Source organism: Protopterus annectens, chromosome 3.part1 (assembly GCF_019279795.1).
Source record: "Protopterus annectens isolate FY-2018-M chromosome 3.part1, PAN1.0, whole genome shotgun sequence".
Taxonomy (NCBI): Eukaryota; Metazoa; Chordata; order Ceratodontiformes; family Protopteridae; genus Protopterus; species Protopterus annectens.
In genome coordinates, this window is record NC_056732.1 from 1,721,810,871 (window position 1) to 1,721,837,649 (window position 26,779).

The following is a 26,779-nucleotide window of genomic DNA, read 5'->3' on the forward strand; positions in this document are numbered from 1 at the left end:
GGGACTGGAATTTTCATTAACATACGATCAGGATACGATCAATTTTTTGGATGTTACTATCACGAAAAACCAGGACCTTACATTATCCAGTAAGGTTTTCCGTAAGTACCCACAATATAACACCTTGTTACATGCTTCTAGCATGCACCCATGCCACACTATCAGGAGTATTCCTGTGTCACAATTAATGCGTATTAAGCGCCTTAGTTCTAAGGATGCTGAATATGAATCAGCCAGCATGGATTTATATAACAGATTTACCAGCAGGGGTTATGACAACAAAGACATTAACTTAGCCAGATGTAGGGTCAACCAAATTAACCGGGAAAAGCTGTTGGAATATAAAATGGAGAAAAACACTACATTGGGAACCCCTATATGATTCATCACTACCTATGGTAGAAATATCAATATGATAAGGAACACTATCAACAAACACTGGAATAGCTTGCTTGCCAACGACCATCTTAGGTCACTTTTGGGGCAACAATGTAATTTTGCTTACAAACGTGGAAAAACATTGGGTTCCTACTCATCTCATTACAAACACATAGGTAGTGGGGGCACTACCCACAAACAGCTTACATTACATGGGGAAGAGTTATTTGGTTCTTTTCCCTGTGGCCATTGTGGGTCTTGTTCACTGATGAATAAGTCCAAAGAATTTTCAAGTCGCAATACCAGCCAAATTTATAACATTAAAACATTTGGTAACTGTGGTAGTGATTGGGTTGTGTACCTAGCAACCTGCTACTGCAGTGCGTTTTATGTGGGCAAAACTTCCAGGCCCCTTAGATCTAGAATGAATGAACATTGCAGTGATATTAAGAATCACAAACCTACTAGTGCTTTGTACCAACATACTCTCAAACATCCGCAGGCCAAGTTCAGTTTTATTTTTATTGATCGTATTACAGGCGATCATAGTCACAAACAGGGTTGGCATGGTCTCTTGGATCACAAAGAGAAATACTGGATCATTACTTTAGGGGGGGTCTTTTCCCTCCTGGTCTTAATGATCACCTTTAGTTGGTTGTTTATACTGGATTTCTTTGTCTATGATATGGATTGATATTGCATGTCCAGTTTTATACTATGAATATTTGTTGTTCCTCAGTTTTCAAACATTGTTACTATATCTTATTCTGTGGAGATTCACCATTTTTATGATGAAAATATTTGAGGCATGACAGTTCTGTGGATGTTTTTTTCAAATCATTTTTCATTATTAGTATGATGGACAGCCTACTTGCAATCTTTATATGATTCTCAACTGTTTATTACTGGTGTAAGTTCATTTTGGTGTATTTATTTCAGGAAAATATGTGTACACTTTCATTATTACTATGATGAATTATCTACTTGTAATTTGTATTTTTATATAATTCTCAACAGTTTATTATTGGTACCAGTTCATTGTTGGTGCATTCCTTTCAGGAAAGTATTTTTACACTTTCCTATTCAGCACCTTGGTACTATTTTGTTTTTTATATCAATTCCCATTTGTGAATACACTAAGTTTTAGGATGTCTTATGTTTTCCACAATACTTAAGTCTTATGAATAATTTTGGGTGTTATACTGACTTTTCAATATTAGTTCTTTTTTGTATGAAGAAACATTTTAGGTTTTGGTTGCATTTCACATTTTTTATTGTTTCATGCATATTCATGATTTCTGTTTGCCTATTGGTTTACATTTTGTATATATTACATATGTCAACAGGGCATTTTCTGTTTGTCCTACACTGAAGAAGGCAGTTTATGCCGAAACCGGTCTGTTAATAAAGGACTGATTTATTTTTCACATCTTGGTCTGCTCTTGCTGGTCTACTTTTGTTTTTCATTAATAGCTTCATAGCCTCTGCCCTCAAATATGGCATGGACTCCTATACTGGGATTTGCACCAATGCCTTATATAAGCATCTATACAACTGTATTGACTCACCCATGCCTGATAGGATCAAAACAAGATCTTCAAGAAAGAACAAGCCTGCCTAGTGGACATCCACCATTAACAGGTTATACAATAAGAGAGAGAAATTGCTGTCCTGGAGTAGGAAGGAACAGTCTCTGAAATGGAAGCATTCCCTCCTCAGCTTAAACAAGCAAGTATGACACCTTGTAAGGCATTAAAAAGCTAACTATGAATCCAAATAATCCTCCTAACCATAAGGCCTTCTTTAGCTACATCAGAAACCTTAAAGGGAAAAAAACAGATCTGCACAGAATTGGTTGTTAATGGGACCACATATACTGAACCCACAGAAATAGCCAACCTGCTAGCTGACAGGTTCAGTGAAAACTTCTCCCCCCTGTCCCCACCACGTATCTCCCAAAACATCCCTAACACCTGCTCTCTACCTAGTATCTCCAAAGAGCAGATTGTAAATGTTCCCTTCAAAGCCAAAAACACAGCATCTATGGGACCTGATAATATCCCAGGCTATATTCTAAATGGATTAAAACAGGAATTGGCTGAACCACTGGGTACTCTTTTTAACAACAATCTAAGCACTGGTTTTATACTTGTAGAATAGAAAACAGTAACCATCATCCCATTACATAAAGGAAGTGCCTACACAGACCCTGGGAACTATATAGACCCATAGGTCTGGCCCATTAATCTGCAAGGCTATGGAAAGAATATTCATGGACTTTATCAACAAAGATATAGGAGACCTCCAAACACTTGACCAGACCCAGTTTGGTTTCATTAAATGAAGATCCTGCCTCTTGAACTTGGTGGACTTCTTTGAGACAGTCACCAAAGCCCTGGGTGAAAGCAAATCTGTGCATACACCCTACCTGGACCTGGCCAAACCTTTAACACTATTCTTCATTCAGGTTTCATTGATAAACTCATCCAGCTGGAAATCAACCCATATATTGTCAGGTGGGTTGCAAACTGGCTCACCGATAGAACACACACAGTCAAAGCAGGTGACTCTACCTCCACCTTCAGACCCGTAACAAGTGGTGTTCAACAGTCGACTGGAATCTACTTCTTGGATGTGCAGGCCAAAACAAAAGGCCTATGACATAAAGTTTGCTGACGATTCTGATGACTGCAAATGGGGTGCAGTCATCAAGTCCCCAAATGATGTCAACATCCTACAAGAGGGACTTACACAGACAAACAACTGATGCCAAAGTCATGGGCTAAAACTCAATGCAAACAAATGTATTATGATCCTCTTTGGCTAGGGCAATGTTCCTGCAGATTACCACATTAATAGCAACACCCTAAACATGCCATCAGTGGTGACAGATTTGGGCACACAGGTTGACAGCAACCTTTCCTTTGACCACCATGTTTCCACAGTGATAAGAAAGTTTTTTTATGTTGCCTATCTCATAAGTAAGGACATTGCATTCTGAACAAAAGAGGTTATAACCCCCCTGTACTTCTCACTTATCAGGCCAATAAAAGAGTACAATGCTACCTTTGTTTTGTACCTTAGTAGCTACCTGCAGCAACTGGAAAGACCTCAAAGGTTTCTTTCAAAGAAAAATCATGGTTTTCAGCATATGTCATACACTGACAAACTGAAGTCACTGTCACTGTACTCTGTAACTTATAGACTACTCAGAGGTGTCCTCTCCCTTGCATATAAAGTACTCTCAGATCTTGCTGTAAGAGAAATGCTGCACATTCATAAATCCAGTCGTATAAGAGGCACTCACTCTAGGGAAGTCATCCTAGCATGTGACATCAACAGGACTTGCTGGACAGCCAGATATGTCTTACACAAGTTACCTCTCATTTGGAACAAACTTCCAATTCAGGTGAAGCATTGCTCATCATTGACCCTATTTATGTGTAATTTGGATGACTGGAAGGGAAACAGCAAATTCACTCCAGGAGTTTCACTTGTGTACCTCTTGGACAGGGGCATTAGTTGTTGACTTAGTTCTGCTTAATACCTTGATATTCTTGGGAATAGGGGTTGTAATTGAATAGGCTTGTAAGGGCCCTAGGGCCACTAGTGTAGTAACTGCTTATGATCCTATAATCCTATGATATTATATGGATCTGTAGATGACCCCTTCTTCCTACTGGGTTAATATCAGATGGCCAAAGTTAGGGACTACCACTTCTGTAATCCAGTCATAAAGCTTAAACAGGCATGAATTCTGTTCCTCTAAATGATTTTGAAAAATTTGCTCAGTGGTTCATAGGTTCATAGGTAGGTACTAGGCTGTCGACCCTGGGGCCTATACAAGCCCAGCAAAAAAGGTACCCTGGCTTTTGCCACCCAAGAAAATTATTTTCCTGTGTCACTGTCAAGCAGAGCCACAGAGGTGATTCCTGGGATGAATTTCCTATCTCCCATCCAATCATCAAGATTTTTCTTGAAGAGTGCTAATGAGGAACTTTGTTTGATATAGATAGGTAGTTTATTCCAGAGTATGAGAAGTATCTGGGACAGGAATCTATTCCTCTGGCATGTTCTGTTTATTGTGGTGACAAGGTTTAGGTCCCTAGAGTGTGTAGCTTGGAGGGATTGGGATTTCTTTAAGTGGAGCATGTCCAACAGCTCTGGGTTAGACATAGCTTTGTATGTTGGGCAGAGATCACCTATGAGTAGGTGATATGCGACAGAGTAAAGCTGGAGTTTTTTGAGATGGTCTGCGTAGGGCATCTGTTTGAGGCCAGTAATCCTCTTTGTGAGGTATTTCTGTGGCCTTTCCAGTTGCTGTAGATGTCTTGTCAGGTACATACCAAAAGAGGCGTTGTACTCTATAATGGGTCTAATAAGTGATGAGTAGAGGGGAAAGAAAACTAGCTAGGCCTTGTTTTAAAACCTTCTATATCAACTTCCATGTTCATACATAGTGGTTTGTAGAATACAGGAGCAGATTTATATCCTGCCTTAAAAAGAGGTGCTACTATAGCAATCCTTCAATCTGTGGCACTACTCAGCAGTCCAGATTCCTAGTAGAATGTCCAGTAGGTCTCCTACTAATACTACTGCTAATACAAAAAGTTCATCAGGGAACACATCAGGCTCTCTTATCCCTTTTTCTTTAAACATGGACACACTCCAACTTCAGTATTTCTATAGATGTTGGTTGCATCAGTCCAATCTTTCCCTACAGGTTAAGATCTCATCTATGTGTTAAACTAAAGACACCAGTGTGAAAAAACTCATTAAAAACACAGGATTTTTCTACATTTTCTGCAATTTTCATCTACTTTTTACAACTTTAAATTTCTTTTGTCGTATTTATTCTCACACTATTAAGTGTAAATATATATATATATATATATATATATATATATATATATATATATATATATATATAATGGCAAGATATATAATGTATAAGTTTATAATATAATATAATATAATATAATATAATATAATATAATATAATATAATATAATATAATATAATATAATATAACTATATAATATAATAAGGGTATAGATATATAATGACACGTTTTTTTGTCATTAATAGTGAGACACACAGATGTTCCACTCACCATGTTGGACAAGGAGAAAATAATGGTCAGCTGCCTGTCCGGTGCCAAGATTCACCAAATCATGCATGCACTCAGGTCTTTCAGCAACAAGTACTGTTATGACTCTGTCATAGTTCATGTTGATGTAAACATGTGCACTGCTGCAGCTGTTGGACCCTCATTAGTTAAAACTGGCCACAAAGCAGTCACCTTTGAACTGACACTAAAACCAGAACTCACAAAGTGTGAAATCAGACAAAAAAATTTCACCTAGGCAAACTATACCCTCCTAGGTGAAGGTATAAATGCATTCCAAGCACCACTCCAAGCTGAATGTAATAACTATGGCAAAGCTTACACTAAAGCACTGTACAATCACTTGCATAAGTGTATAAACTTGGCTGCACCAGATAGAATTAAAGCCAGAGCCCCAAGTAAATTCAAACTGCCATGGTAGACTTCCAGCATCAACAAACTCTACAATAAATGCAAAATGTTGCTGTCCAAGAAAACAAAGACAAGGATCCAACAATGGAAAAACACCCTCCTAAACCTTAACAGACAAATAAGACAACTTGTCAAATCCTACAAGAGCTCCTTTGAGAAAAACCTAGCAAGTATTGCCAAGGATAACCATAAGGCCTTTTACAACTATGTACATAGCCTAAAGGGTAGGACCCAAGCATATGCATAACTGGTGGCAAATGGTATCACACACACACACTAACCCACAGAGATAGCAAACCTGCTAGTGGATAGATTTGGTAAAAATTGCACTGCTTTATCCCCTCCTAAGTTACAACAAACCCTCCCCGAAACCTCTCCGCCTTACATATCTGAAGATCAGGTCCTCAAAGCCCTGTCCAAGGCAAAGAACACAGCCTCTATGGGACCAGATAACATCCCAGGCTGTCTTGTAAACAAGCTAAAACATGAACTAGCATCACCACTAAGTACCCTTTTCAATCATAGCCTAACCACAGGCTTTGTTTCTGCAGAATAGAGAGCAGCTACACAAAGGTGGCCTAGCAACAGACCTGGGGAATTACAGATCCATAAGCCTGACCAGCCTCATCTGCAAGGCCATGGAATGTATCATTATGGACTTCATAAATAAAGATATAGGTGACCTCCATACCCTGGATCCTACCCAATTTGGCTCGGTAAAGGACAGATCCTGCCTGTTAAATCTGGTGGATTCCTTTGAAAGTGTGACCAAGGTCATTGATGAAGTCAAATCTGTGCACACAGCATACCTCAACTTGGCAAAGGCTTTTGACACAATCCCACATTCAGGCATTACCAATAAACTTAGCAAACCGAATGTAAACCCCTTCATTGTAAGATGGGTTGCCAACTGGCTCACAAACTGGACACACACTATCAATGTGGGTGACTCCACATCAAGCAGCAGATCTGTTACCAGTGGGGTGCCACAGGGGCCAGTGCAGGCACCCTACTGTTTGGTATATACTTCTCAGAAGTTCAGGTCAAAACTAAAGGGTTGTGGCTGACCAAGTTTGCAGATGACTGCAAACTAAGTACAATCATTGAATCCACAAATGATGTCAGTATACTCCAGGATGGTTTCACTCAGACCAACAACTTGTGTATTAGTCACAATCTCAAAATGAATGCAAAGAAATGCATCATCATTCCCTTCAGCACAAACAATGTCCCTTCACACTATCAAATCAATAACAATACCCTAAGTACCAATGAAGTGGTAAGGGACCTGGGGTCACATGTTGACTGTGACCTTAACTTCGACCACCATGTGTCTACCATTGAAAGGAAAGCTTTCCACATAGCTCACTAAATTAGTAAAGACATCATCTTGAGAGCAAAAGAAGTTTAACCCCCCAATGCTCAGCACATATCCGGCCCATAAATGAGTATAATGCCCAATTCTGTATGTACCGTGCTAAGCACCTACAGCAATTAGAGAGATCTCAGAGGTTTCTAACAAAGAAGATCAAGGGCCTCCAGCATGTGTCTTACAAAGAAGTGTCTTACACGGGCCAATGAAAATCCCTGTCATGATACCCCATATCATATAGACTTCTTAGGGGACACTTATGCCTGGTCAACAGAGCAACCCAGGACACTAATCTAATGAACCTACTGCATATCCATAAATCAAATGTGTCTAGGGCTACTCATTCCAGGGACTAAAATATGGCCTGCAACTTAAATAAGAAATGCTGGCGGGACAGAGTTATCTCTCAGCGACTGCCCCATCTTTGGAACTGGCTACCATTTCATGTGAAACAGAGCAAGTCTATGACACTGTTCAAGAGGAACCTGGATGAGTGGATTGGGCACCATAAATTCTTACCAGGGATAGTTCCCACAGCCCTCCAGGACATGGGCAGTTATCACTGAATGCAATCATAGGTATTAACTAGCACCTCTATGGTATTACATTGGGTTAAAATGGCTAGGCTTAAAATGATCTCCAGGTCAATAGCCTAGTAATCTCCTATGATCCTATATATATATATATATATATATATATATATATATATATATATATATATATATATATATATATATATATATATTTAAAAACCTTTACTAATTAAGTCCATTAGTTTTTTTGCCACCTCTGTACTGACCAGTTCAAGTCATCCCTTTAAACTGTTCCTAAACGGCATAACCTTAGGCTTCTGCACATGCCCATCTACCTTCCTTTTTCAAGGACCTTTTCTTTTTCAGGTGCAGAATCTGTGACTTCTAAATAACAATAGAATGTTCATCCTTTTCTTCTGTATACATTTATTATGGAGATATAAATGTATAACATTTAAGAAACTCTCCGAGATTGTAACCTGAAAATCTTGGACCTTATCGTTTTCCGTATATGTCCTACACCTTTCTAAGAATGTTAACTAAGTACTACAATTCACCTCTCTGTATCCCACATTAGTGTCCTTAACTTATTTTTTCTCTAGACATATTCCTACATTACATAAAACTGCAGCATAATTACAATTTGTTACTGTAGCTGTTAGACTCCTCCCCCTCATGTTTAATCCTACACAGCATTGTTTTGTTATTTCTTGTACAGCTTCACTAGATGACAAAATAAACTCTCTTTCTCGCTTTTATATATCAATCTGATCTTTGTGAATTCCCTTCCTTCACAAAATGGCAACCAGAGAGAGATCTGATACAAACACACTTCAAATGTTATTTGTTAAACACATTTGTCTTTTTTTGGAAAATACTTTTTCAGAACATTCAAGAGTGTTTTCTTCATATCATCTTTTTATCTCTTGTAGCCATTTTGTGAAAATTTTTGGTTTTGTGGTTTACATTTACATTCTTAGCTGATGAAACTCTTTTTGGTGGCTATCCTCTAACAGTACCCAACTCTTCTGCACAGACTGACATCTCAACCCACCCCTCCATGAATTATTACTGACAACCCAGATTTACCTGCCCTCTCTATTTGTCCTTAGATTTGCTAATACCTGTCCCCAGTTCAACCTCTCCACCCTTTATTACTTACATATACTGTTACCCACCTCATATCTGTACAGTGTCTCCTTTGTTAGTGACTTACAGCCACGCCTCATCCATGCCCACTCTATATTTACCTCCCATCTCGCAAAGCTTGCCACACTTCCTCCCTCTATTCACTCCTGATTCCAGGAATGATGAAGCAAAAATGTTCATTCCTCTATAGCCCTTATAAGAATATGTGTTGCAACCCCTTTCAATTTCAGACATCATTCCCCACAGAATCTCACCTAAGTGTGGTGAATATTTTAATAAGCACAAATTTTGTTGAGTTGTGATAATTTTATGCATCTTTGAAAAGATAGACTTCCAGCTCTGAACATAATCAGCTGTCTATTCATAAACCTAGCAAATCTGCTGGAATTACCCCTACTATTTTCCCAAAGTCTGAAACAGTGCACCTGTATCCAACAGGTTAATATCTTCCTTCCAGTCTTTTAAAACCATTCTGAAAGACACCCTACCCAAAATCTGACCCTGTTCTTGTTCAGTCCCAGGATAACCTATCACTAAATATGAACAAGTATCAGTTCATACCTTACACCTCCTTACTCTCTCTTCTTCACTCATCTCCTTCACTTATTTCAATCAGTTTCTCTCCCTGACCCGCTGTCTAAATATGCCATAATCATGTTTCTTCTTTTGCCTCATATTGCATTTCCTATTTGAATTATACTAAGTTAACATTAATTTCTCTATAAACTATCTAAAATGTATCTAAATATTAAATAATTATCATACATGTTTTCACATTATGTCTAATTTGGCATAATTATTTAAACTGTAGATGTTTTGCATTTTTTTTAAATATTGTAAAATTCTTATTATTAAATGTTTTGTAATACTTTGAAGCTTTTCTCCCAGGGCCAGTTCTGAAAGTGGATGCCTCTGCAGTCTAACATTCCAAGTAATCAAATATCAATAAATAAATCAACTAGAGAAACTTGGCAAGCTTTTAAAGTCAAACATGGTGCTAAGAATAGTTACATTTTAAGAGTAACATTGCTACAGAATCTTCTACTAAATTAGAAATGCAATAATTAATATTAGTGAAATATATTAACATCAACAGTATTAAATATACCATTATAGAAATCTATTGTACAATGTACATGTCCTCTATACACATTAGGATTTCCTGATTTAAGTTTAGGATCTACAAATGAATATAAATGCAGTATACATGATGGATTTTAACTACACAAACATTGAATGGATGAGTTATTCAATATTATGCAAATATACACAAGTATTAATTGTGAATGTTAATAAAAAACTATTTGGAACAAGTAATACAAAATCTATCTATGATCTGTAATGGCTTGGTTATTATACAGACAAAACTAATATATTTCTCTTCAGTCAAATGTGAAATTAACAAAAATCATTAAACCATCATGATTAATCTAAAAATTAAAATTCCGCTGTGGCGACCCCTAACCGGGATAAGCCGAAAGACACAACAACAACAACTGTTATGAAAAAAATCCTCTTATTGCTTGAGTGTACCAATGAAATTTAATGATTTAGCAAATTACATGGTCATGAAAACATACTTGAAGTATCCCCTGTAGCCCAGGTAAGTCTGCTAAGAAAAAAATGCTTATTTATCTTATCATAACCTAGAGATCTGTATCAGAACACAGTATGGAGTCAAAGACTGAAAACAAGATTAAGTTATTTTTTGATAATGTCAGAAAACAGAAAGAGAATGTCTCAGGATTCAAAGATGGCTGCCTTTCTGTAAACACTGCTAGACTACATCTCTTCAAAATCTCAGCAGAAAACTTGTTTGCCAACAATTATTAGAGAAAACAACTCTATCCTTGATCTAGAATCAGAGAAGAAGTGAATAAAACTGGAAAACTATCAAATCTTGCAGGATTACAACTGATTAGCTGAAACTGAAGTGACTCTCAAACAAAGGAACTGTGTGCTCAGAAAGTCCTGCTCAGTTAAACTGAAAAAAAAATACAATCTTACACTGCTGTATTATGTCGAAAGAGGACAAAAATATGGATATAACAACTACAAAAACTAAACTTTCTGAATTGTCATCACCTGAGAAAGACTTAACCTTGAAAAGACAAAAGATTGTAAAACAACAAGAGCCTTTAAAGACTGGGAATAAAACTAAACCGGAACAACTGGCAAACATGGAAGACATTAAAACTGCATTATTTCCTATACAAGAAGCTATAAAAAACTTGTCTAACCAAGTTCAAACCTTTGGAGCTTCCTGCAGTCAAATACTAGAAAGAATGGATAAATTTAAAGCAAAAATCTCAGAAAATGAAGACAAAATAGCTTTGCTTGCTAAGAAAATAGATTCACATGAAACAGATATCCAATCTATGCAAGCTAAAATAATTGACTTGGAGGCAATATCCAGAAGAAATAATATTATCCTCAGGGGAATACCAGAAAATATAAAATACAATGAACTAATTCCAGCTATTATACAAATTCTTACAAATCTACTTGGTGACACTGAAGCTGCAAAACAAATAACAATAGAAAGAGCCCATAGAGCCCTGAGAGAATCCTATACTTCTAATGTACCAAGACCTGTTTACACAAAAATCTTAAATTTCCAAGATGTTAATAAAATAATATTAACTGCAAAGAAAAATGGAGGCTCGATTATCTGGAATAATAACAGAATTTCTCTGGCTCAAGTCTTGCCCATACAAATCAGACAAGCCAGACAATCACTTTCACCTTATTGCAAGTTTCTAATAGATAAACAGATAAAATTCAGATGAAATACCCTAATGCACTGTCATTTTCTGTTGAGGGATCGAAATATGTGGTTACCAACAAAAAAGAAGCTATGTCTACCTTTATGAAACTGTTTAAAACCTTACCTGCTTCTGAGGGCTTGTCTTAACTTCCGATGTGACTAGCACGTCGTATGAAGTCGGATTTACATTCTACTGCTATGCCTGGTCTAAGTTATCCATTATCTGGTGTCCTGTGCGTGTTAGGCCATTTTTCAGGTCAGTTGCGATACAAATTTGGGCTTCGTGGTTCGCAGAAGCCCTTCCGAAAATTTATAGCCTATGATTTGTCCATCTTGATCTCGAGGATAGCCGAAGTGACTTTTCTTTACTTCCAGGGGCTGAGAATCGCTGTGGCACATCCGGAAGTCCGTTTGCAAAATCAGTCCCCCTTCACGAAGCCTGTAATCTGCTAATGGACTCGTAAACCAGATGGAATACCTGCAAAGACATTACTAAGTCTAAGTAAATGTAGACAATGTCACAAACACTGAATTCACATATTAGAGAAATGTAAACACACCTAATACTCTTCTATAAACGTGATAGCTTAACTAACCTGAGTTTTGATGCCATTCTATAATCTGAATACAATAACTGGATTCAAAAAGAAATGATCTACATAATATTTGATAGGGAAGTATTCAATGAGAATCTTCTAACCTCTACACAGATAATATATTCATAACAATACATTCCTATATAATTGTAGTTAAAGGTTTTTATATACAAGTCACCTAATAAATACCTTAGTAAAATGAAGACACACATGATTTTATTATATGTTTAAAGGATGTGTTACTGGAAATCTGCTTGTATACCATAGCTTAGGACAATTCATAAATGATACCTTACAAATGTCTGCATTTCATAGTTAAATGTCATATGATAAATTAATGTATGCATCAATAACTATAAGGTTTTTTTTTTATCAAAAATTATTCAATTACGGTTGTATCTTTGATATTGATGGGTGATCACATAGGACATCAAATGGATATGTTAGATCTAATGTTCTGATTTGAAAACATTTGTTTAACATTTGGATTAAATGTGGAATAGTTTAAATACCTAATATATTAAACTTGTCAAGATCCCTTCAGTTAAACTATGATTAAGGAAGATAGAGATATTCATGTTGTTTGAGTCATTGAGTAACTAACTACCTGAATATCTAGTATACTGTTAACGAGGTCTGAAAACCTAAAAGTTAAATTACATTGCTTTCTTCTGGATTTAAAAAGCTACTACGACTATGAGTAGGAGTTAGTTACCAAATATATAAGGGGAACAAAGTTTTACAGTGCTTATAATATAATGGGTAGTTTACATACAAAGGAGGACTAAGTTACATAGATACAGTTTATAAGAACATAGTTGTTATTTTAATATGGGAGTTTCTATTCAGCAATATCTTAAAGTATTACTTTAGCAAACAGTGTGAAAATGTTATGTGTGACAAATGACGAAGTACAGATATCTTTTACTTGTGTTTTCTGTCTAAACTATTCTAAGTTAATATAACAATAAGGGATGTCGTTGATAAGTAGTGTTTGTTAGGGAATGAGTAGGTTAGGCTTTGTAGATTTAGTAATACTTTATCTAGGTCCATTATATTATACTTTTTTATATATACTAACATTGATGGTATATACTTGCTTAAGGTATTAATCAAGGTAAGTCTGAACTGTGTGTGGGGCCAATTAAATTCCTGGTCCAGAGGTTTAGTGGGTAGGCACTGGAAGGGGATGGGAATTTCACAATGCTTTCACAAATTGTATACACTAAAAACTCAACTAAGTAGAGCATATTTTCCCAGATTTTTAATAGCTTTTCATAAAATTAAACTTTGGGAATATGGGACATAGATTCATGAAATATTAAGGGAATTCAAAATTTGAAAAAGAAAAAATTATGTCTTCATATATTTCTACAAGCTAAGGCGTCTTTCATACTACTCCAGGAAACACATATGACCAATGATCAATGGACAGAAATAAAAAAGAAAAAATGGATAAGAGAAATTATAGCCTCTGAAGGGAAAACTAATAGTGCGGGGGTGGCAATAATTATTAAAAACAAATATCAAGATAATATTTTAGAATTTAAAATGGACAAAGAAGGAAGATGGTGCTATGTGATTCTCTCGACAACACTATATGATAAACCCATTATTCTTCTCAATATATATGCACCCTGCAATAATCAACATTTGTATTTTGCCGCACTCTATCCTATATTAAACCAATATAATAACCATTATATAATCATAGGAGGGGACTGGAATGTGTATCAAAATCTGGATTTGGATAAATCAAGCCAACATAGAACATATAATAGTCAAGTGGCGCTAGCATTAACCGAACTTAAACATGATTTCAGCATATATGATCCCTTCAAATATTCTAATAAGGCCCCTAATTCCAACAATTTTACATTTTATTCAAGCTGTCATAAAATGTGGTCCAGAATTGACTTTTTTCTAATTTCTGAGACACTGGTTAATCTTGACCCACAAGTATTTACACACGCTCGGTACCTATCAGACCATTCCAAAATTACATTAAGATGTACTAACAATTCTGGACATATTTTATCACAGAGGGGTTATAATTGGTCGTTAAATCCAAATCTATTAAACAAAAGAGAAATTATTCAGGAAATACAAAATATTCTCAAGTCTGTGTTAGTTAAGATAGATGATCACCAACACACACCTGATATTGAATGGGCAGCTGCTAAAGCACAAATAAGAGGTATTTTTCTTCAAAAAGCCTCCTATTATAAGAAAATTCAACTTAGGGAAGAACAAACCTTGGAATCTAAGATTAAAATACTAGCCCAAGAACTGATGTAAAATCATAATTTACAAACAGAAACAGAACTTTTAATATGTCAGAAAGATTTATTTTTGATTCGAAACAATAAATTATCATTTTATGAAACTAAAATATTGGCAACAAACTCCATCAAGGGCTTTATCAAGAATTATTAATCAATCTAAATCACCCTACCTAATTACGGAATTGTATTATGAAAATAAAACATATACGAAATCTAAGGATATTATTAACATTTTTGAACTGATATATGCCAAAATCTATGGAGAACAAACTGAATTACCTACAAGTAAAAATTATACTGATTTCCTACAAAAGATTAACTTCCCAAAAATTGATGAGAAGCTACAGAGAGATTTAATACAGCCAATTTCTATGGAGGAAATAACATCAACAATCAAAACTTTGAAATCACATAAAGCCCCAGGCCCAGATGGACTTACAGCAGAATTTTATAAAACTTTCGACAATACGCTTGTTAAAATATTATCATATACTTTGAACTATATCATCAATAATAAAATCAATGATTTACACTTTAACGCATCCAAAACAATTCTTATACCTAAAGAAAATTCAGATCTTCAAAACCCAGACAATTATAGACCTATATCACTTTTAAACGTTGATGCAAAAATTTTGACTTCTATTTTAGCTACCAGATTGAAGAAAATAACAAATTCAATTATTTCCAATGAGCAAACTGGGTTTTTAACCTCTAGGCAAGCTAGTGATAATACCTTTAATCTCTTATGCCAATCAAAAGAACTTAAATATCTATGCCGTTATTATAGATGCACAAAAGGCATTTGATAGAGTTAACATACAATTTTTATTTAATATTTTACCTTACTTCAAAATACCTCAAGAATTTATCCTAATATTACAAACATTATATGAAAACCCCTATACAACCTTATTTATAAATAAAATATTTTCTAATAGAATTCAAATCAAGAATGGCACCCATCAAGGTTGTCCTCTATCCCTTATATTATTTAATTTATATTTAGAACCTTTATTTCTCCATATTAAACAAAATGCATATCATAATGCCCCAGTAATTTACGGTACCAAGATTTCCATGGCAGCTTTTGCAGATGATCTAAATATTTACTGTACAACACCTGTTTCTGATACCAAGAGATTACTATCTGCAGTCAAAGAATTTCAATCAATATTAAATTATAAAATAAACCTAAAAAAAAACAATATATGTCCTTTGAAAACACCAAAACCCTTTTCACTTCTACCTCTGATTGGGCAAATAAAATCTGAAGAGAAGATTAAATATTTGGGTATCACCTTCTCCACAGACAACAATGCATCGAACTTGCTAAATTTATATGGGAACCAAAGAAAACTAGGATATCCTATGATAAGTTGGTAACCCCGAAAAATAAAGGTGGATTGGATTTACCTGATTTTGGAACTTACTATTTAATTATAAATGCTAATAGACTTCTAAGAATAGCTAACTATGGCATACAAAGTACTAATTGGTCCCCAAATTGGATAAAACTGGGTTATAAACATGTGGAGCATTTGAACATAAATCCCAAAGCTTTACCCTTTTTAAATAAAGATATTATTAAAACATATGTCTTACTGGACCATATAAAATTTATACATTATAATTACAAAATCTCTTTAGATCATTAAATCTATTTCAATATATGATGTTCCTACAACCCTTCCATAAAAAACCCTAACCTAAGAATTAATAATCAACTTATAAACTTAAAAAACTTCCCACTTATAATAAATCTGACTTTACAAGGTGTATACCAATATCTGAATTATTCCCCACATGATCTAAAGCAAGAAATGGATCTTCCCAAAGCATATTTAGTTATATTGAGGCAGATTAAAGAATTAGCTAGTGGTTACTTTACAGACTTATCTGTTAATCAAGAGAAATTAACAAAATGCTCCTTACTATGGCAAGCTCTATTACAAACTACCAAATATATAACGTCTACCTATAAACTGATAAAAGATATCAAATTTCATAATAACCTTCTTATATCGAAATATTGGAGAGAAAAATTACCTTTGGTTGAAGATAGTAAATTCATAAATGCAATTAAATTAACAGCAAAATCAATTTCCCCTCACAAGTTAACTTTCACCCAACTTATGATATATAATAATGCATACTATACATGCCTTAGCTTGTATAAATTCAACTTCAAGAATTCTCCCAAATGCCCATATTGTAAAGACGAAGTTGCGGACCTCCTACAAATGGTTTGGAGCTGCAAATGTATATATAAACTTTGGAATGCCTTAAGACTACAACTGCAAAAGATGGGATATCAAAATTCAATGTTGTCTTGGGAGTTTACGATATTACACATTCCTCCAAACAATATACCTAGATCCCAGGTGATTGTGCTTATGAATATTTTCCTATTAATGAAGCTCTATATAGTTACAAATTGGTTGAACCCAATGCAAACGACTTGGGAAAACTTCAAGACCTTAGCGATAAAACATATATTAGCTCATAAATATGTTATCAATAGCCAAAGTAAACATTCAAATAACCTAAAGATCTCAGAACAAATTTTTAACATTATATTAGGTTAAGCTGGTGAAATCAGGAAATCCCATTATTATTCTATTTTAGACTATAAAATAAAACTTTTAGAAGAACCTTAATAATTGCATGGGAGTATATTTAGACGAGAACTTTGTGGATATGTTTTTCAAATGGTGAAAGCATTTATGTAAATATTGTATATATTTTATGTCACTGTTGTTAGAAAGTGTGTAGAAATTATTTTTTGTTATTTTTATGTTATTTTTATTTCTCTGTTTAAGTGTGTATGAAGTTAAATATAATAAAGATTTATTATTGAAAAAAAAAGAAAGAGAATGTCTATAAATGAAACATGTTTTAATTAGAATGATCATCTAGTACCTAGACATAAGAATTTTGTAAGAAGAAACATTTTGCACAAACATAATGAGCAATAAGTCATATCAGGGTGGTATGGAAACAATAAGTGTCATTCATTAAACAGCCATAGACATAATGACTGCTTCCACAATTTAAATTAGGAACTCATGTTTCTTGAGATCAGACACAGCAGATGATTTTCAATACAGAATTAAGGAAACCTTACTGCACCCCTGTCAATCCTGTTAAACACAATGCCAGCGTATGTAAACACCCCTGGTATATGCTGATAGGCTATAGCTGTGCTAACTCAGAAAATGAGGTCATGTGTTTTCCCTTTTGGCACATCACCTAAGCCACCACTTTCCCTTTCACCAGTCAGGCATCTTCATCTTCCTCACATTATTTCCCTACACTAACGTGACATTTCATCCACATTATATATACCGTATATAGTTAAGTTCTGCATGTCCTTGCCTTATTTTTGCAGCCATATACATGTTGTGATCTTTCTCTCCCCTGTTTTACTCACTTCTTCTCCTTCCCTCCTTACTCTAACCATCCCTTCCTCTTGTCCCTTACAATGTGCACGTCATCATTAATGCTAATGATTCATTGCCTTACTGTAACCGTCCCTTCCTCTTGTCCCTTACAATGTGCACGTCATCATTAATGCTAGTGATTCATTGCATGTGGATTGTATTCATTATGCTTCTTGTTAACTTGCTTGACTCCAGACATTTATTTTTGTCCAGTCTGAGACTGAAATAGGTCCATTTTAATTAATGATGACATGCACATTGTAAGGGACAAGAGGAAGGGACAGTTACAGTAAGGCAATGAATCACTAGATTTATTCATATTGGTTTACTGCGGTGGTGGTGCTGCGGTAGCGTTGTCACCTCACAGAAAGATGCTGTCCTGTTCGATTCTCAGCTAAGGCATCTTCTATGTGGAGACATGCGTGAATGGGCGTACCTTCATTGAAGGTTGTGTGTCAGAGCTGGCAACTCGGTATGTAAAAATCTACTGCCAATCATTAGCGGACTGGAGTTCCGCTGTGGCGACCCCTAACCGGGAAAAGCCAAAAGATACAACATTTATTCATATTAGTTTACTAGGAAAGTCCGGCAGGGTTAAAAGATCCAATTTGCAGTGGAGAACCAGGGAGATAAGATCCAAAGCAAACAGAAACAAGAGTAAGGACTAATCACATATGATTACAATTAAATAATATGCAAAGAGAGACATAACATAAACAGAACAATAAGGACTTTTCAGATAGTATACCAAGTAAATGTTATGCATGAAAAGTCCATAGGGGGATTCAGTAAAGCCTACATGATTTTTTTTGGTGTACACATCACTCTGTGATGCATACATGAGCATGAACAATTTTAGATTCAGTATGTATCACTTAGAAGCATGTAAGCACGCACAAACAGAGTAACTTCCATGTAATGCAAATTTCTCATTAGCAGGTGAATCTTATGCAAATGAGCCAGGTGGAGTGATACAAAAAGAAGAAAGGCATCCATGTAGACTTTGTGTTAGTGCCCATACTGCATAAGGAATTTTTCTGCGTACAAGAATCTACACGGAGAGAAGGAGATGTAAAAGTCCACAAATATGGACATAACTCCCCTGAAAATGTTAGAGCAGATACATACATATGCAAAATATATATTGTGGATGTCTGAAAAAGGAAGGGAATATGTAAAATTAATAATAATTTTTTTTCTTAATAATTCCAGCATGTTTGGGCTACGCACCACAGTACACAAACATGCTTAACAGAAATAAAAAAAATAACATTTATAATATAGTTTTCACAAATGTACTGTAGAACCTTTCTTTGGGTCCATACAATGGTGCATACTTGCTGTTACCCAGCTCACATGGCTATGAACCGTATAGTTTCTAGGCTGTCAGCAAGGATATGTATGCAAATGAGGTAGATTTCTTGAACTGCTAAAAGGATCAACTGTGTCTGCATATCTACTTTGTGTAGGCTCCTACATGATGTTGATATTCTAATTGGATGAGGATAACATCATGGGAGTGTGTCTTTGTTTTGTTCCCACATGCATGTTTGCATGGCACACCACGTAGCTTAGGATGTTCTCACGAAGAGACCACCCAGGTCACAGTGATGATGTAGGCAGCAAGTAATTGAAACCAGATATATTCAGTGAATAATTATTACATTTGTATAAGCTATGCTGTGCAGCATAGCCCATACCTTAATGTGTTCACTTGAGCAGACTACCCACATGACAGTGATGATGTAGACAGCAATCAATTAATACAGGATATAGTAAATGAATATTTATTAGTTTTGTATAAGCTATGCTGTGCCATGCAGTAAAATACGACCTTTAAATCATGTCTATAGATGCATGCATAATATATATCTTTCTCTCACTATTTTTCATCTATCTAGCTATCTATCTTTTATATATATATATGCAGACCAATTGGCACAATGTTTAAGGTGTTTGTCTCCTATGCACAAGGTGCAACATTTCATTCTTGCCTCTGGTAAAAGCTTCAATATTTGGATGGTGCAGCAGTTGCAGTGTTATTTCACATTAAGGCAACCTCGGGATTGATTCTTGTCTGGGGTGCCTTCTGTGCAGAATCTGCATATCCTCCCTGCATTTCTGTGGGTTTCCTCTTTGTGCTCCAGTTACCTCCCATGTTATAAAGACATGTATCTGGAGCATTTCCCCCTAGGCCTCTGCTGAAAATTGGCTTTGTTCCAAGTCAGACTTTCCCATAAAACAAATATTTGTGTATATGTATATATATATATATATATATATATATATATATATATATATATCAAAGTCAAGTCAAAGAAAACTTTATTTCAGGTCTACACAGCAGTGTAGTTGAACGAAATTACAATGCTTCATTCTTGATGCAGGAAACAGTTGCACATATAGATAGAGAAAAATTAAACAGTAGAAATTTAATAAGTATCAATTTGTAAGTAAAGTAGGACAGCAGTGATCCACACCCATCCCAGAACAGGAGACATGGAAGACAAGGAACAATATGAAGGTAATACTGTCAAAGTAAAATTGAAACAATAGCAGCATATCTATGATTAGACTGAATTATTGCACAGTTTGCATATTGCACTTTACAGTCCTACAGTGTGTAGGTGAGCCACCTTAGTATTGCACTTAGTTATTGGACATCCATAAAATAAGTCCCTTGATAGGCTAGTTATGTAACAGGCATCAATTCATTTTTCCAAAGAGTTCAACAGTCTAACGGAGAGCGTAAAAAAATGTTTTTTAGTCTGGTGGTCTTACAATGCAGGCTGCTGTATCTCCTACCAGAGAATAGGTGAGTGTACAGACCATTAGCAGGATGTGTTGGATCAATGGAAATCTTTTTGGTCCTGTCTATGCACCGGCATTTGTGTATATCTTCCAGAGGAGTAAGGGAGGTGCCATTGATTCTTTCTGATGACCTTACAACTCTCTTGAGAGCCTTCCAATACTGATTATTACAGCTCCCATACCAGACTGCAATGCTGTTGGTCAGGGCACTTTCAATGGTGCCCCTATAAAAGGTCTGAAGTATGGAGCTCAGTAATTTTGCCTTCTTAAGTTTCCTTAGAAAGTGCAAGCATTGCTGAGCTTTTTAGACTGTGCTGGATACATAGACTGACCAGGATAAGTTCTCTGTGAGATGAATACCCAAGAACTTTGTACTCTTGACCCTTTCCACTGTCATCCCTTTCATCACTAGAGGTTTGTGTGGTACTTGAGATCTTCTGAAATCAACAATCAACCCCTTTGTCTTGCTGACATTCAGTGCTAGAGATCTTCCAGAGGAGTAAGATAGGTGCCAATGATTCTTTCTGATGACCTTACAACTCTCTTGAGAGCCTTCAATTCCTGACTATTACATCTCCCAAACCAGACTGCAATGCTGTTGGTCAGGGCATTTTCAATGGTGCCCCTATAAAAGGTCTGAAGTATGGAGCTTGGTAATTTTGCATTCCTAAGTTTCCTTAGAATGTGCAAGCATTGCTGAGTGTTTTTGACTGTGCTGGATACATGGACTGACCAGGATAAGTTCTCCGTGAGATGAAGACCCAAGAACTTTGTACTCTTGACCCTTTCCACTGTCATCCCTTTCATCACTAGAGATTTGTGTGGTGCTTGAGATCTTCTGAAATCAACAATCAACTCCTTTGTCGTATTGACATTCGGTGCTGGATTGTATATGTGCATTTATACATACACTTACTATTCTCTCTTTACCCAATCTTCATAATTCCACTCCACATGCATCTGTCATACAGTATGCAGATGATTCCACATTAATTTGTGCAGCATCTTCTATAAATGAACTCCAATCACTTATTCAACTTTACTTCCTATCAGTTGAAACATTTCTGTCCAACATCCAACTTATTTTGAATCCTAGTAAAACAAAACCACTTCTCTTTAAACCTACTAGATCCACCTCCTTAGATCCCTCCTTCAATATCATGTCCAGTAATAAAACCATCATTTCCCCAAAGCACACACAAAACTTTCTGGTGTTGAGACTGACAATAATTTGAAATTTGACACCCACATAACCCACACTATTAAGAAAGTACATAAAAACTGGGTATCCTCTATAGGAATAGACAGTTTCTTACTAAACACACAAAAAACAGAATATCACATACCCATCTCATCTCGACCCTACTTTACACTTCCCCTATCCTTACCAATCTCAAAAAGACTGATTTAGCAAAATTAGAATTTTGCTACAATAACATTGCCAGGTTTGGATCTGACTCCCCATACAAAACATACCACTGCACAGCTTTAAAGTAACTTAATTGGATAAAATTTCCCAATCTCTTGCAGCACAATCAACTTATGCTAGCTCATAAAATTCTGCATCATCCTCAGAAAACTCCCTGACTCCAAAACTTACTTCAACCTTACTCTAGTGAAAGAACCCTCCTCTCTAACAATAATCTCCTTCTAGAAGTTACTAAACCCAGCAACCCAGCAGGTGAATCTCTCTTTTCTAATTTTGTCTCTAAAATATGGAACTCCTTACCACCTCACTTCACAAAAGCTGACTTCACACTCCTAAAAACTAGTGTGGTCTCCTTTAAGGCCCCTGAGCCAGTGGTAAACATTACTCAAACCGCTGAATCACTTACAAATGCCTTCTACCAGCACCTACAGGACTGCATGGATCAGGCAATCCCAAACAAAACTAAGACTCTTTGTACCAAAGGCAAGCGTCCAGTCTGGTGGACCCCAGCCATAAACAAGCTCTACAACAAAAGGAGGAAGCTACTACAAGATAGAGCAAAATCCTTGAAAGGTAAGACACCTTTGATCATTATAAGTAAAAAACTAAGAGCTCTCATAAAATCATCCAAGGCAAATTTTGAGAGAAAATCGCCAAGGACACAAAAGACAATCATAAGGCCTTCTTTAGCTATGTTAGAAACCTAGGAGGAAACTCCCAGATATGCTCAGAATTAGTTCAAAATGATGTGAAGATTACTGAACCTACACACATTGCCAACATACTGGCTGACAGGTTCAGTGCAAACTTCTCCCCTCCCTCAAAAGGAGAGATATCTATACCAGAGGATTGTAGCCCCCCAAACATCTCCAACGCCCAGGTGAGAACTGCTATCTCCAAGGCAAAAAACACAGCATCCATGGGACCGGATGGTGTCCCCGGCTGTGTGCTCCACGAACTCAATGAGGAATTAAACCCGCAGTTAGGACAGCTGTTTAATCTTAGCATCACCTCAGGATACGTACCCAAGGAGTGGCACACGGCGACTGTGGTACCACTTCACAAGGGCGGTGCCTCCACCGACCCTGGAAATTACCGTCCCATTAGCTTGACAAGCCTTATCTGCAAAGCCATGGAGAGGATCATAATGGAACTCATAAATAAAGACATAGGGAACTTGCAGACTTTGGATCCAACCCAGTTTGGCTTTGTCAAAGGCAGATCATGCCTTTTAAACTTGGTTGACTTTTTCGAAACAGTCACCAAGGCCATTGATGAGGGAAAGGCAGTCCATACAGCCTACCTAGACCTGGCAAAGGCCTTCGACACAATACCCCACTCAGGTATCATCGAAAAACTCATCAGCTTGAATGTAAACCCATACATCACAAGATGGGTTGCAAACTGGCTAAGTGACAGAACCCACAGGGTCAGAGTTGCTGGAGCCATGTCAGACTCAAAGCCTGTCACAAGTGGTGTCCCACAGGGCTCAGTCCTGGGTCCACTCTTGTTCGGCATCTACTTTTCTGAAGTACAAGCAAACACAGGAGGGTTATGGCTGACAAAGTTTGCAGATGACTGCAAACTGGGCGCCATAGTCGAAAACACTTCTGACACAGATATCCTTCAGAAGGGCCTCACATAAACGGATAACTGGTGCCAGAGCCATGGCCTAAAGTTAAACGCCAAGAAATGCATAGTCATACCCTTCGGGAAAAACAAGGTTACCCCTAGCTACCATATAGGTGGCAATCCACTGAGCACAGAAGTCATCAGAGACCCGGGGACCCAGGTTGACACTAGCCTTTCGTTTGACACTCATGTTGCTAAAGTAGTCAGGAAAACCTTCTACATTGCCCACCTGATCATGAAGGGATTCACATCTAGATCAAGGGAGGTCACCGTCCCCCTGTACTCATCACTCATTAGACCTATGATTGAGTACAATGCCCCATTCGGAATGTATCTGACCTGACACCTGCAGCAGCTGGAAAGGCCCCAAAGGTTCCTCACCAAAAGGATAAAGGGTCTCAAAAATATGTCTTATGCTGCCCGACTGAAAGAACTCCAGCTCTATTCAGTCTCATACCACTTGCTCAGAGGTGACCTGTGCCTGACATACAAGGCCATGTCAAACCCAGATTTGATGAATATGCTTCACCTCAAAAAATCTAGATCCCTCAGAACCACAAGGGCGGGAGACTTAAACCTTGACACGGTTATTAATAGAATGTGCTGGAGGGACAGATTCATCACCCAGAGACTCCCTATGCTGTGGAACAAAATCCCGGTACATGTGAGGCAGAGCACCTCGCTGGCCTTGTTCAAGAGGAATCTTGACCAATGGATGGGAGATCGCAGATATACCCCAGGGATTACTTCAGTGTCACTGCTTGACAGAGGCACAGCAAAATAATAGGCATAGTTTTATTCAAACTAAAGGGGTGGCGAAAGCCACATAACTATGGGCTAGGCTTATAAATGCCCTTGGGCAGATAGCCTAGTATGAACCTATGAACCTATGAACCTCCATACCATCAATTTCTTTATTTAAAAAGTCACTAAGAACTCACTTTACAGCTACTTTACTCTGCTCTTGTACTGGTCCAGGATAGTTCTACCATCATTTTCGCTATTCTACTCAATTTATACTAGATAATAGAGCATGTCTTTCATTAAAGGTTAAAGTATGACTCATATATTATTACTTGTCTTATCAAACTAACTTATATATCTGTATGTACCATTATTGCATATTTGCAACTTCATACAAATGAAGGATTCTTCCAAAATGCTCATAACTATTGTATATTCTCACTTGTTCATAGGTTCATAGGTAGGTACTAGTCTATCTGCCCGAGGGCATTTATAAGCCTAGCCAGAGTGTGTCAGCTTTCACCACCCCATTGATTAATTAACTGATCCTCTGTCAAGCAGAGTCAATGAAGTGATCATAGGGGTCTATTTTCTGTTACCCATCCACTCATCAAGGTTTCCCTTGAAGAGTGTTAGTGAGGGGCTCTGCCTGATGTAGTTTGGAATTTTGTTCCAAAGCATGGGGAGTCTCTGTGACAGGAATCTATCCCTCCAGCATGTTATATTTATTGTTGTGGTGAGGTTTAGCTCACTAGAGTGTGTGGCTCGCAGTGACTTGGATTTCTTTAGTTGGAGCATACCCATCAATTCTGAGTTGGATATAGCTTTGTAAGTCAGACAGAGATCACCTCTGAGTAAGCAATATGCCACTGAGTACAGCCAGAGTTTTTTCAGTCGGGCTGCATATGACATATGTTTGAGGCCAGTAATCCTCTTGGTGAGGTACTTTTGTGGTCTTTCCACCTGTCTTGTGAGGTACATTCCAAATGGGGCATTGTACTCTATGATGGGTCTAATGAGTGACGAGTAGAGGGGCACTATAACCTCTTTATTTCTAAATGCGAACCCTTTAGTAATTAGATGGGCCACACAGAAAGATTTCCTAACTACTTTGGCAATATGATTGTCAAAGGAGAGATTACTATCTACCTGGGTCCAAGATCCCTTATCACCTCTTCTGTATTAAGGGGGCTGCCACCTTTGTGGTAATTTGTGGGTGTTTTGTTCTTCCCAAATGGAATGACTATGCATTTTTGGCATTTAGCTTGAGGCCATGACTTTGACACCAGGTGTCCATCTTAGTAAGGCCCTTTTGGAGGATGTCCATGTCAGCCAGAGAGTCAAGCTCCCAGTTTGCAGTCATTGGCGAACTTGGTTAGCCATAGTCCTCCTGTGTTTGCCTGTACTTCTGAGAAGTTTATGCCGAACAGTAAGGGTCTCAGGACTGAGCCTTGTGGGGCATCACTTGTGACTGGTTTAGAGTCGGACCTGGGGCCCGCTATTCTTACCGTGTGAGTTCTGTCTGTAAGCCAGTTGGCAACCCGTCTCGTGACATAGGGGTTTATGTTCAGGCTGGTGAGTTTTTCTGTAATACCAAAGTGGGGATTGGTATCAAAAGCCTTGGTGAGGTCAAGGTAGGCTGTGTGAACCACCTTTCCTCGTCTATGGCCTTGGTGACTCTCTCGAAGAAGCCAACCAGGTTTAGTAGGCATGATCTGCCCTTAACAAAGCCGAACTGGGTCAGGTCAAGTGTTTGGAGGTTCCCAATGTTTTTGTTAATGGCTTCCATGATGATGCACTCCAAAGCCTTGCAGACCAGGCTAGTCAGGCTTATGGGGCGATAGTTACCAGGGTCAGTTGTGGCCTCTCCTTTGTGGAGAGGAATAACCGTTGCTGTGTGACATTCTATGGGCACATAGCCTATGGAGATGCTGAGGTTGAACAGCGTGTTTAGGTGGGGGGTTAGTTCATTCTGTAGTCCATGCAAGACGCAGCCTGGGACACCATCTAGTCCCATTGATGCTGTGTTTTTGGCTTTTGAAAGGGCTGTTTTCACCTGTGCGTCTGTGATGTTTGGGGCACTACACTTTTACAGTATTGC